Source organism: Vipera berus (assembly GCF_964194415.1).
Source record: "Vipera berus genome assembly, chromosome: W".
NCBI classification, from domain to species: domain Eukaryota; kingdom Metazoa; phylum Chordata; class Lepidosauria; order Squamata; family Viperidae; genus Vipera; species Vipera berus.
In genome coordinates, this window is record NC_138210.1 from 19,275,125 (window position 1) to 19,288,898 (window position 13,774).

The window sequence follows — 13,774 nt, forward strand, 5'->3', positions numbered from 1 at the left end:
TTTGTAGTGTATGCCCTTAAAGCATACACGGAAATGTCAGCACAGCAGGGGGCTGGACAGATCCAGGCTATAACCGCTTTTGGCGGGAAAGCCTGAATAGAGCGAGTTGTTGACAGCCCCAGGGCATGGTCAGCTCTGGCGGGAAGCCAGGGTTTAAATCCATTGGCCACCTGCACTGGCGGGAAGCCCAGGTTTGAATCTATTGGTCGCCATTCACCTGGGCAGGTATAAAGAGATGCCAGGTAACCCCTTTGCTCCAGCTTCATTTCTGACTCAATAAAGAAATACTACCCAGCTCAAGTGTCCATCTCTTCGTGCAACCACGCGACATTGCACTGGCGACGAAGGTGGGATCCTGCACCGGACAACGCTAGCCGCAGACGGAATCCAATCGGCAGCCCTGGACCAAGACGCAGGACGACCAAGATGGCAGAATGGCACAACTGGGTTAGTATCCTCTTTTCAATAGCAACCGCCCAGAGGAGTGGGAAGCATTCGTGGGGCAGCTCGAGTGCTACCTTCGGGCAAACGGGGTGAAAGATGACCGGCAGAGAGCGGCAGCGCTACTCTGCAGCTGCGGCACGGAAACGTACCAGCTGGTGGTTGGTCTCTGCGCACCCGACGACATCCACTCCGTCAGGTACGAGTTGCTGGCGAAGCTGACCGAGCACTTCAAGCCCGAGACGTCCGAGATCGCCTGGCGGTATCGTTTCGAGAAACGGGACCAGCGGCCGGGTGAGTCTGCCAAGCAATACATGGCCGCCCTGAGGCAGGCAGCTCGCCTTTGTAATTTTGAAAATTTAGAGATCCGGCTGCGGGATCAGATCGTCTGTGGGTTGAGGGACAGGAAGCTGCGCCAGAAAATCTTTGCAAAGCAGAAGCTGACCCTGAGGGATGTCCAAGAGGAATTCCTAGCCTGGGACGCGGCCGAGGAGTCCAACGTGAGGGAAGGCGGATCCATCCACCAGTTGAGCGGTTGCAGCGACACGGACGGGGCAGAGTTGGAAGTAGACGCCATCCACCGACAACAGCGACCCGTCACCTCCAACCGAGACAACGTGAGGGAGCCAAGACCAGCCGCGGCAGACGGAAGATGCCAGGAGTGCAGGTGCGGAGCGAACGGCCCCCGGTCTACCCAACTCCACGGCTACAGCGCGAATCGGCCCCGGTCTACCCAGCATTGCGGTTGAGGCCCCAGGTCTACCCAGCACAGCAGCTGCGGACAACCCCGGTCTACCCAGTGTTCCGGCTGCGGCACGAACAGCTCCCGGTCTACCCGTTGTGCCAGCTGTGGAGGACAGCATCCCCGGTCTACCTGCCGTTTCAAGTCGGCCAAGTGTCGGGCATGCGGGAAAACCGGGCACATCGCGGCGGTCAGGAGCAAGCAGCGGGATAGCCTGCACGAGGTGGAGGCAGAGTTCCAGTTCACTACAGGTACCGGGGAGCGGTTGCCGGGACTGACAGTCAGCCACACGGCGGGACAGCCAGACGTTTGTCTAACAGGGGCCCCTGCGGCGCTAACCCCAAAAATAAAATTGAGGGTGAAGCTGCAAGGGGTCGCCTGCACGATGGAGCTGGACTCAGGGTCAGCCGTGTCCATCATCTCCGCCAGAACGTTTAAGGAGATTTGCAAGTGGAGCGGCCAACGGGTTCCCTTGAGGCCATCCAGACTGACCCTCTCTGACTTTCAAAATTCACCCATTAACGTGCGGGGGGAGGCGTTGGTGAGGGTTCAGTACAAAGGGTTCGAGGGCAAATTAAGTGTACTGGTCGTCGAAGGCCAGCGGACCAGCCTCGTGGGGTTAGGGTGGTTCAACGCGCTGGGCATCGGAATCATGGGGATTCACCAGACGCGGAGCTGCCTTTCCCTTGAAGCTGTCTGCAAGGATTTTGCGGACGTGTTCGACGGACAGCTGGGAAAGTACACAGGTCCCCCAATCTCATTTAAGTTAGACCCCCAGGTGCAACCCATAAGAATGAAGGCTAGGAGGGTTCCGTTTGCGCTAAAACATAAGATAGAGCGGGAATTGGATAAGCTGGTAGACCAGGGGGTGCTAACGCCAGTCGATGGAGCGGAATGGGAAACCCCCATCGTAACACTGCTCAAGGCAAATGGCGAAATTAGAATTTGCGCCGACTATAAGGGGACAATCAACCAGGCTCTGCGGTTCCTGCGGTAAATAGCATTCTGGCGTCCCTGCAAGGCGGGTCGGTGTTCGCTAAACTGGATCTTGCCCAAGCTTATCAGCAGCTGCCGGTAGACCTAGGGGCTGCTAGAGCACAAACAATAATCACACACAAAGGGGCGTTCCGGGTAGACCGGTTGCAGTTCGGGGTCAGCGTGGCTCCTGGAATATTCCAGGAGGTGATGGAAAGGACCCTCAAGGGAATACCAGGGGTTTGCCCTTATTTCGACGACGTCCTGATCGCAGCCAGCTTCGAGGACGTTCTGGCAGCCCGATTGAAGGCAGTACTTGAGAGGTTCAGGGGTGCAGGGTTGAAGCTCAAAAGGGAGAAATGCAAGATTGGGGTAACTGAGACAGAGTTCCTGGGGTTCAGGATTAATGCTCAAGGCATCCACCCATCTGCATCCAAAGTCAGGGCAATCAAAGAAGCCCCAACTCCCAAAAACAAGTCTGAGTTGCAGGCATTCCTGGGCCTCCTCAATTTTTATCACGCATTCCTGCCACACAAAGCAACAATTGCAGAACCCCTACACACGTTGCTTGACAAGCAAGCATCCTGGGACTGGACTGACAAACACGCTAACACATTCAAAACACTGAAGAACCTGTTAGCAGGCAATGCCACAGTCACCCACTTCAGGGAGGACCAGCCAATCTGCCTTGCTTGCGATGCATCCCCTTATGGGATTGGGGCAGTTGTCAGCCATTTAAGGGAGGATGGAACTCAGGCCCCCATCGCCTACTACTCCAGGACCCTGTCAGCTGCAGAGCGGAATTATGCCCAGATAGAGGCACTGGCAGTGGTTGCAGGAGTAAAGAAATTTCATGACTACCTTTATGGTAGGGAATTTCTAATTTATACAGACCATAAGCCATTATTAGGGTTATTTACAACAGAGAAGCAGACACCACAGATCCTGTCACCCCGGATGTTACGCTGGTCCATATTCCTGTCTGCATACTCATGCAAACTGGTACACAGGCCGGGCAAAGAGATGGGACATGCCGATGGCCTCAGCAGACTTCCCCTAAGGGATACTGAGCCGGACCCAGCACCGGCTGTCCAAATACTGGCAATACAGGAACTGCCAGAATGCCCCCTCAACGCAAGAGACATAGCCACAGAGACCCCCAAGGACAAGGTTCTGAGCAGGGTACAATCATGGGTGAGCAGTGGGTGGCAGGACAAATCACCAGGGCAAGAGTTCATTGCTTACTTCTCCAGAAGGCATGAACTGTCCACACACAAGGGATGTCTCTTGTGGGGAAGTAGAGTCATCATCCCCACAAGGCTCAGAGAAAGAGTCCTCCAGTCATTACACGAGGGCCACCCAGGAATAGTAAGAATGAAGGCCCTGGCAAGGAGCTACCTGTGGTGGCCAGGGTTGGACAAGGAGATAGAAGAACTAGTAGCGGGGTGTTACACATGCCAGAGGACACGGCCAGAACAACCACATGCACCAGTTCACAAGTGGGAGGAAACACACTCACCATGGACGTGCTGGGCTGAGCTCCGTAAGCTCCAGCTGTTGGGCGTTCCTTAGGAGCCCCTCAGGGGTCCTTTGGGCCCGCTGGGTAGGGGACTTGGTTCGTTAGGACTACGAGGCAGAGAATGAACTAAACAGTGAGGTTTTTACTTCCCGGTTTGCTTTTGTCTCCGAGCTTGCTGCTTCCATCTGCTCTCGATCTGCTTGCTGCTCGCTGCGCTCGCTGCGCTCGGCTTCTTCGGCTTCCTCGACCTGCCTTCGGCTTTTTCGACCTGCCTTTCTCGACCTGCCTTCGGCTTTCTCGACCTGCCTTCGGCTTTTTCGACCTGCCTTTCTCGACCTGCCTTCGGCTTTTTCGACCTGCCTGCTTTCTCGACCTGCCTTTTTCGACCTGCCTTCGGCTTTTTCGACCTGCCTGCTTCTGCTGCCCCGGCGTCTCTAGGCTGTTCTCGGGACGTTGTGGCTGGCAACGGCGGCGTTTCCCGCTGCTCTGGGCTGCCGTGGGCCATTGGAACAGCTTCGCCCTCCTCTAAAAATTTTTGGCCGTTTTGGCGGCATTCTCGGAACATCTTGATCGAAGGAGACACCTGCGGGCCATTTTTGGCAGCGATGACGGCATTTTTATATTATTTGGCCTGCCTAAGCCACTTTTAGCGGCTGCGGCGTCTTCGGGCCGTTTGGCGGCGGAGGAGACGACCGCTGGTTATCCTGCAAGCCATGATTTCTTCTGTGCCGTTTTTTGGGCCGCTGCTGGCGGTGAAGGCGACGATGGCGTCCTCGGGCTGCCTTGGGCGGCGGAGAGGGTGACCGCGGCGACGGCGGCGATGTCTCTCGCATTGCGATCTTTTCTGTGCCGTTTTCGGGCTGCGGCTGGCGGTGAAGGCGATGACGGCATCCTCGGGCTGCCTTGGGCGGCGGAGAGGACGACCGCGACGATGGCCTCCTCAGGGTGCCTCCGGTCAGAGAATGTCGGCTGGCGGCCCCCAGGGGGAGGGCCTTCTCTGTGGGCGCCCCGGCTTTATGGAACCAACTGCTGGTGGAGCTCCGGATGGCACCGGATCTCCGCTCCTTCCGGCGCGGGTTAAAGACCCATTTATTCAAACAAGCTGTCCTGGCCTGATGGGGGAACGTCTGGGTTTTTATGGGTTTTTATATTAACTGTTTTAATTGGGCAATTTATTTAATCTTTTTTTTAACTTTTGTATCTCTATTTATATGCCCTGTTCACCGCCCTGAGTCCTTCGGGAGAAGGGCGGTATAAAAATCCAATAAATACAATACAATACAATACCATGGTCCAGGGTGCATATAGACTATGGAGGCCCATTCCAAGGACACACATTTCTGGTAGCAGTAGACAGCCATTCTAAATGGCTGGAGGTGGTGCCTGTGGGCAACATGACCTCAGCAGGAACCATTCAAGCATTGAGGGGGATGTTTGCTACACATGGTCTGCCTGATGTGATCGTGTCAGATAATGGAACACAATTTACCTCCTCGGATTTCCAGGTGTTCCTGAGGACCTTGGGCATTAGGCACGCCACCTCGGCTCCCTTCCACCCTGCCAGTAATGGATTGGCAGAACGATTCGTGCGGACAACAAAGGATGCCCTCAAGCGCATAGTACAGGGAAATTGGAAGCAAAGACTGGCCACATTCCTCCTACACCAACATGCAACACCCTGCACCGCCACAGGCAAAAGCCCAGCGGAACTCAGATGGGGCAGACGCCTCATAACAACACTGGACAGGCTTCACCCAGACAGGGTAGCAGCAGACGCCGGGACCCCCAACATCAAAACAAGTTTCAACACAGGAGACCCCATCTGGGCTAGGAACTATAGCACAGGTCACCCATGGGTGCCAGGGGAGATATTAGAGCAAACAAGACCCCTTTCCTACAGAGTAAGGGTGGAGGGGGGACTCCTTTGGAAAAGGCACCTGGATCAGCTGAGGAAAAGGGCTCCTGAAAGGGTTATAGAGGACACACCGGGGGCTGAGGAGGAAGAGCCAACACAAACACAAACACAAACACCCAGGAGGGTTACCAGAGGGGCACAGTGGCAACCCCACCCCAGGCAGGAGACTGACAGAGAAACCAGGCAGTCACCAGAACCCAGCAGAACACAAAACCCGGGCACCGCAACACACACACACACACCACAATCCACCACAACATTCACAACAAGGAAGAGAGCCTAGACACAGCACCACACCACCAGGTGAACCAGTCCCAAGAAGATCAAGCAGGCCGCACAAGGCTCCAAGCTACCTCGCGGACTATGTGCGTTCTTAGGGGGGTGGAGTAGCAACCAAGGAATAACAAATGTAAATTCTTGTGTATGCAAAATTTGTGTATAGTGTAAATAAGTGTATATAGTTTGGAGACAGGATGACAGAGGGTAATTCCTCGCTATGGGGGAAGGGGTGTAGTGTATGCCCTTAAAGCATACACGGAAATGTCAGCACAGCAGGGGGCTGGACAGCTCCAGGCTATAACCGCTTTTGGCGGGAAAGCCTGAATAGATCAAGTCGTTGACAGCCCCAGGGCATGGTCAGTTCTGGCGGGAAGCCAGGGTTTAAATCCATTGGCCACCTGCACTGGCGGGAAGCCCAGGTTTGAATCTATTGGTCGCCATTCACCTGGGCAGGTATAAAGAGACGCCAGGTAACCCCTTTGCTCCAACTTCATTTCTGACTCAATAAAGAAATACTACCCAGCTCAAGTGTCCGTCTCTCCGTGCAACCACGCGACATTGCATCATTTATATACAGTTATAGAATATTCAATCTTTGTTGTGGCCCCGACCCCCGCACCTGTCCTAACCGAGGAAGAGGACTCTGAGGATGATGGGGAGGAACTGGCAAGGCCTCCCTCTCCGGGGCCCTCCTTTCTGGCAAGGCCTCCATCTCCATCTGGAGGCCAAGAGGAACAGCCGGGGAGGAACCAGGTTGGGAGGGTTCTCGAACAGCTGCAGCAGTCTAGCGAAGATGAGTCATGGCTAGACCCTCGACAAAGACGCAGGGCCAAGCGTCTGCAGCAACGTAGGTTGGGTAGGAGGGCCAGGGAGTAGCTGAGTCATTGAGCCACACCCCATAAGGTATAAAGGGGGTGTGGCTGCTCTCAGAACTTTGTGACGAACAATAGTTTAAACAACTTCTGGTCTCATCTTTGGAACTCTGCTTCGTGTTTGAAACCCTGGTCTGCATTCTTGGCAATGCTTCTGTACATCTGCTACTGGACTGTTTACTTGGATGTTATCTCATTCCAGCTGAACTTTGAGGTAACGAGCCTATTTTGCTGCCAAGGCCTTATCAGAAGGCAATTAACTAAAGTCTGTAGAATTAACTCTTGCTAGTCTTGTCTGTTTGTACTCCAGGAGGGGGGAACAGAACAATCTTATCAACCACCTTATTCTAGTAATATGTGAAATCAGCATCCTGTGTGTTTCTGTTGTGACTTTCCTTTCTGTTCGCACCGAGTAAAACTTATTCCAAATTTTGTAGTAATCTGACTGGTCTTTATTTTTAATTTCCAAAGTTAACTTGTCCATTTCTGCGCATGCCCAAATTTTACTTATCACTTCACTCTCTTCCAGTATTTCACTGTTTTTCCATTTCTCGGCGAACGTCATTCTCGCTGCTGTTATGATATGTATTATTAAATACATATTCTTTGCTATGTTTCTCTTTTGTTATGCCAAGCAGGAAAAATTCTGGTCTACATTCGACTCTCCGTCCTAATATTTCCTCTAGCCATGTCCGAATCCTTTGCCAATACTTTTGCATCTTATTACAGGACCACCAAACATGAAAATAAGTACCTAATTCTTGTGAACACTTCCAACAGCTAGGGGATATTGTCTTGTACATTTTGACTAATCGTGCTGGGGGGAGATGCCACCGATAAAACGTTTTATATAAATTTTCTTTATAAGCTGAGGCCAGCTTTATCTTTTTATTTCTAACCCAGAGAGTTTGCCAGATATCAAAATCTATGCCATATCCCAAATTTTTAGCCCATATCAGCATTGGTTCTTTAACTTGTTCCTCAAACATTTTGTACCCCAATAGCAAACTACACAATTTCCTTATTTGTTTCTCATCTGGCCCCAATAAAATTTTATCCAATGCAGTTTCTTGAATATTTATCCCCCACTCTTTCTTATCTTTCCCATATGGTGTTTGTATCTGTAGGTAAACCCATCATTCCAATTTTATCCCTTGTTGTTCTAGTTCCTGTCTAGATTTCAGTTCTCCCCTTTCATTCAAAATATCCTTATATGTAGTACTGTTTTCCAAATTAAACAAATTTGGGTAGACTATCGCTTCAAGGGTGGACAACCAGACTGGTACTTCAATGTAATTTTGTTTTCTAATTTTATTCCAAATTTTAAGTAGCACTTGTCTAATCTGATGGTTTTGAAAATGTTGATATAACCCTTGCTTCTCATTCCATAGGAATGCATGCCAGCCTAATTGCAGATCATGGCCTTCTAGAGTTAATAATCTTTTATTCTTTAAAATTATCCATTCTCTAATCCAAGTTAATGCCGCTGCATGATAATATGTTTCCCAGTCTGGTAGTCCAAAACCCCCATTTTCTTTAACATCCTGCAGATGTTTCATTTTAATGCTCGGTTTTTACCCTTGCCATATAAAATTTAATGTCAATTTGTTCAGGTTCCCAAATTTTTTTTGATCAAGTTGTATAGGAATATTTTGGAAGAGGAATAGGTTTTTAGGTAATACATTCATTTTTATGACAGCAATTCTCCCTAACAATGAGAAGCTCAAATTTCCCCATCTTTCCAGGTCTTCTTTTATTTGTTTCACTATTTTGTCATAATTGTATTCTTTGATTGAAGTGAATCTGGCCATAATAGTAATTCCTAGAGGCTTCCCTGAGAGATGCATTGAGGAGAGAGGGAGAAGTTGAGAGAAAAGGCTTCTGTGAGAGAAGAACTGAGGAAAAATTGAGTGAGAAGTGGAGAGGAGAGGCTTCTGTGAGAGAAGCACTGAGGAGAACGACAGAGAAGAGGAGAGGCTTATGTCAGAGAATCAGTGAGGAGAAACAGAGAGGAGAAGAGGAGAGGTTTCTGTGATTGAAGCAGTGAAGAGAAAGAGAGTGGGAAAAGAGGAGAGACTTCTGTGAGATACGCATTGAGGAGAGAGGGAGAACTGAAGAAGAGAGGAAAGACTTCTGTGAGAGAAGCACTGAGGAGATATTGAGGTAGAAGAGGAGATGCTTGTGTGAGAGAAGCAGTGAGGAGAAAGAGAGAGAAAGGGAGAGGTTTCTCTGAGAGAAGAAGTGGGGGAAAGAGAAATGGAGAAGAGGAGAGGCTTCCATGAGAGACGCACTGAGGAGAGAGGGAGAAGTTAATAGGAGAGGCTTCTGTGACAGAAGCAGTGAGGAGAAATTGAGGGAGAAGAAAGAGAACCTTCTGTGAGAGAAGCACTGAGGAGAAAGAGAGAGAGAAGAGGAGAGTCTTCTATTAGAGAATCAGTGAGGAGAAAAAGAGGAGAAAAAGAGAGGCTTCTATGAGAGAAGCAGAGAGGAGAAAAAGAGGAGAAAAGGAGAGGCTTTTCTGAGAGAAGCAGTGAAGAGAAAGAGAGAGGAGAAAAGGAGAGGTTTTTGTGGGAGAAGCAGTGAGGAGAAAGAGAGGGAGAATAGGAGAGGCTACTGTGAGAGCAGCAGTGAGAAGAAAGAGAAGGAGAAGAGGAGAGGCTTCTGTGAAAGAAGTAGTGAGGAGAAAAAGAAGTTTAAGTTTATTGAATTTATATACCGCCCTTTTCCCGTAGGACTCAGGGCGGTTTACAAGGTAATTAAAAACGTCAATACAATACAAAAGTTAAAAACAATTAAAAATAATTAAATTTGATCCCTGAAAAATATAAAACCCCCAATTAAAAACTCTCAGCCTTGGCCGGAAAGCTCAAAGAGCCAGGTCTTCAGGAATGAACCAAGGTCGGGGGCAGTCCTAAGCTCCACGGGCAGCTGGTTCCAAAGGGCAGGTGCACCCACTGAGAAGGCCCTCCCCCTGGGTGTTATCCGCCGGCAGTCTTTTACTGGCGGCACCCTGAGAAGGCCCTCCCTGTGGGAGCGCACAGGACAAAGGGAACTTGATGCCGGCAGCAGGTGTTCCCTCAAATATCCCGGACCCAAGCCATTTAGGGCTTTATAGGTCATCACCAGCACCTTGAATCTCACCCGGAGGGCAACCGGAAGCCAATGCAGATCGCGGAGTAGAGATGTTACATGGGAGTATCGGGAAACCCCCATCACAACTCGCGTGGCCGCATTCTGCACCAGCTGAAGCCTCCGAGTGGTCCTCAAGGGCAGCCCCATGTAGAGAGCGTTGCAGTAGTCTAACCGGGAGGTCACGAGCGCATGGGTGACTGTGCGTAGGGCATCTCGGTCCAGATAGGGTCGCAACTGGCGCACCAGGCGAACCTGGGCAAAAGCCCCCCTGGTCACGGCTCCTATGTGATCTTCAAAATTGAGCCGTGAATCCAGGAGGACGCCTAAGTTGCGAGCCCTATCAATGGGGGGTAACACCTCACCCCCCATCGTTAAAGATGGAATAGTCTGGTTAACCCGAGATGTCGGTATGCACAGCCACTCAGTCTTGGCAGGATTGAGACTTTGGAGCAGAGCAGGACGCTGCAACCATCCCTGCCAGCGAGAGTGAACTTTGGATTAGTTGGATGCAGGCAGAGCTGTGCAGGAGAATGCTGTCAGAGCAAGTATTTGAACTTTAACTCAATAAACTTTCTGGAGACTTTTAAAAGTGAAAGTGCGCAATAGAATTAAGTGGGTGAAAATGGCTGCCAAGTCAACTAAACTTCCTAGAAGTGCGGGGGCATCGCCAGTTCAGCAATCCTAATTACAGGCTTTAATGCCCCCCCCTCCGGCACCCGCACCTGCACCAGCTTTGACAATAAAAGATTTGCAGGATGTTTTGCAAGAGGCTTTGAAAAAGCAATCTCAGCAATTAGCTGAGCTTATCGAGGAGAAGAATACAGAAATAAGGGCAGACATCTTACTTGCACTTCAAGGCATGGCTGTTTGCATTGAACGTCTGGATGAGAAAGTGGAAGATCTTAGCCAAAATAATATGAGATTAGATGCCAAAATGATGGATGCTGAAACAGTGATGGAAAAGATTGATGACAATTTACTATTGCTCCATCATAGAGAGATGGAGTTTGCTGTGAGAATTAGAGGGCTGAAGGAAGACCCTAAGGAAAATTTGAAAAAAGTAGTTTCAGAAGCTCTTGAACAGGTTTTGGGGCGCTCAGCATAAGATGGATATAGATAAAATATTTCGTGTGAACTCCTGGATTGCAAGACAAAGGAAGCTACCTAGAGATGTGGTGGTTTATTTTACAAAGAGAGCAATTAGAAATGAGGTTATCCAAGCCTTTTATAATAACAAATTTACAGTTGCAGAGCAAGAAGTTCTAATTTTAAAAGAGATCCCTCCAAGAATTTTAAGGAGAATGATAGAATTTGCTTTTTTGGCAGAAGAATTAAGAAGATGGGATATCCAGTTCAGATGGGAGATCCCAGTAGGTATGGTGGTGATGTACGCAGGCACGAGATACCGTCTCCTCACAGTTTTACAGGCACATGATTTTTATGCCAATATTTTGATCTTCTGGAATCTAAAAGGAAGAATGGTGAAGAAGAGCGTCAACCACAAAGTGAGAGTACACAAGGTGCTGAAGGAGTTACGCAGCTGAAAGATGGAGAATTCCAGAAAGTTACAGGAGTGGATCAGGTTTCAGTATCAACGGAGGAGGTCAGAGACCAAAGAATGACACGCGCTGCAGCTAGATGAATGAGACAAGAGCAAGAACAGCAGAGAGCTATGATTGCATCTCAAAAACTTACTTACAGTGAAGCAGTGGGAGGAGCGAAGCCAAAGAGAGTGCAGGTGATATTGGAAGAGGCGCTCCAAAAGCTTCAGGTCGCAAAAGATGGCGACAAAGCTTCTAACTTGGAATGTTAATGGTCTAAATTCACCACATAAGAGAAAGAAAATATTTCAATATCTAAAGCAATTTAAAAATGATGTTATTTGTTTACAGGAAACACATATTCGAGCGGCTGATCAAAAGTACTTGGTAAACTTTAGGTTGGGTACACAGTTTATCGCTTCTGCGCCTGATAAGAAAAATGGAGTTGTTATTTATGTCAAGAATACTTTAACAGCGAGTTTAATTGAAGCAGATAAACAAGGAAGATATGTTATAATTGAATTATTAATAGAAGGCAAGAAAACGCTTTTGGTTGGATTATATGCTCCTAATCAACAGCAAGGAGATTTTTACAATTTATTACACAGCAAGATTATTCTTTTTTTTATTTTTTTTTATTTTTTATTAAATTTATTATTTAAAAACATTGGACACAGTACCAGCGAGCTGACAAACCTTTTTGTCTACAATGTTTAAATATATATATATACATGTATATATGTACATCAAAAATACACTTAAATACACTTAGATTACAAATCGGTGAAATACCACAATATTTAAGACAGTGAGCTAGTCTGTAAAACCTAATAGAGACCTTTCTTTTTATCCATCCAAAGATACAATTTGTTCCAAATTCTATAATAGTCTGATTGGTCTTTATTTTTTAATTCCAAAGTTAATTTGTCCATTTCAGCGCAATCCCAAATTTTCCTAATAACCTCTTTTTCTCCTGGGATCTCATTCTTTTTCCATTTTTGCGCAAATGATATTCTAGCTGCTGTGATAATATGGATCATTAAGTATAGCACATCTTTAGGATATTTCTCTTTCGTGATTCCCAACAAGAAAAGTTCTGGACTAAACTCAAGATCTTGTTTCAATATTTCTTTCAGCCAAATCCAAATCATTCTCCAAAATTTTTGTGTTTTACTGCAAGACCACCACGTGTGGAAGTATGTGCCTATCTCTTCAGAACACTTCCAACATTTGGGAGATGCTGTTGTGTACATTTTTGCTAAGCGGGCTGGGGGAAGATGCCATCGGTAAAACATTTTAAATAAATTTTCTTTATACGATGAGGCCAGTGTTATCCTTTTATTTCTATCCCAAATTGTTTGCCAAGTATCTAAGTCGATGTTATGTCCTAAATTGTTAGCCCAGGTCAACATGGGGTCTTTCACTTGCTCTTCAAACAGCTTATATCCCAAAAGTAATTTATAAAAATTCCTTATTTGTTTAGAGTCCGGTCCCAATAATATTTTGTCCAATGCTGTTTCAGAGGTATATATCCCCCATTCATTTTTATCCTTCCTAAATCTCGATTGGATTTGTAAGTAGGCCCACCAATCGAGTTTTATACCTTGTAATTCTAGTTCATTCCTAAGTTTCAATTCCCCCTCCTCATTCAGAATATCCTTGTATGAGATTATGTTACCCAAATCAAACAGATTTGGGTAAACTATCGCTTCAAGGGTGGATAGCCAGACCGGTATTTTGGTGTAATTGTGAGATCTAATTTTTTTCCAAGTATTAAGTAGCGCTTGCCTGATCCGATGTTTTTGAAAATGCGAGAAAAGACCTTGTTTCTCCGTCCATAGGAAAGCATGCCAGCCATATTGCAAATCGTGACCCTCTAAAGTTAATAGTCTTCTATTTCTCAAGATTACCCATTCTCTAATCCAGCTCAGGGCCGCGGCATGGTAATATAATTCCCAGTCTGGCAATCCAAAACCCCCATTTTCCTTCGTGTCCTGTAAATATTTCAATTTAATTCTTGGTTTTTTCCCCTGCCAAATAAAATTTAGTGATAATTTATCCAAATTTCAAAAAAATTTAGAGTCGAGTTGAATTGGGATATTCTGAAACAGAAACAGGATTTTAGGCAGAATATTCATCTTAATGACAGCGATTCTTCCCAATAATGAGAGTTTTAGGTTTCCCCATCTTTCCAGATCACCTTTTATTTGGTTCACTACATTATCATAATTATCCTTTTTGAGTGAAGTGCATCTAGCCGTAATGTTAATCCCTAGATATTTTATTTTCTTGACTATTTCTATATCCATGATTCCGGCCAGATTACCTTTTTGTTTATTGGTCATATTTTTAACAATC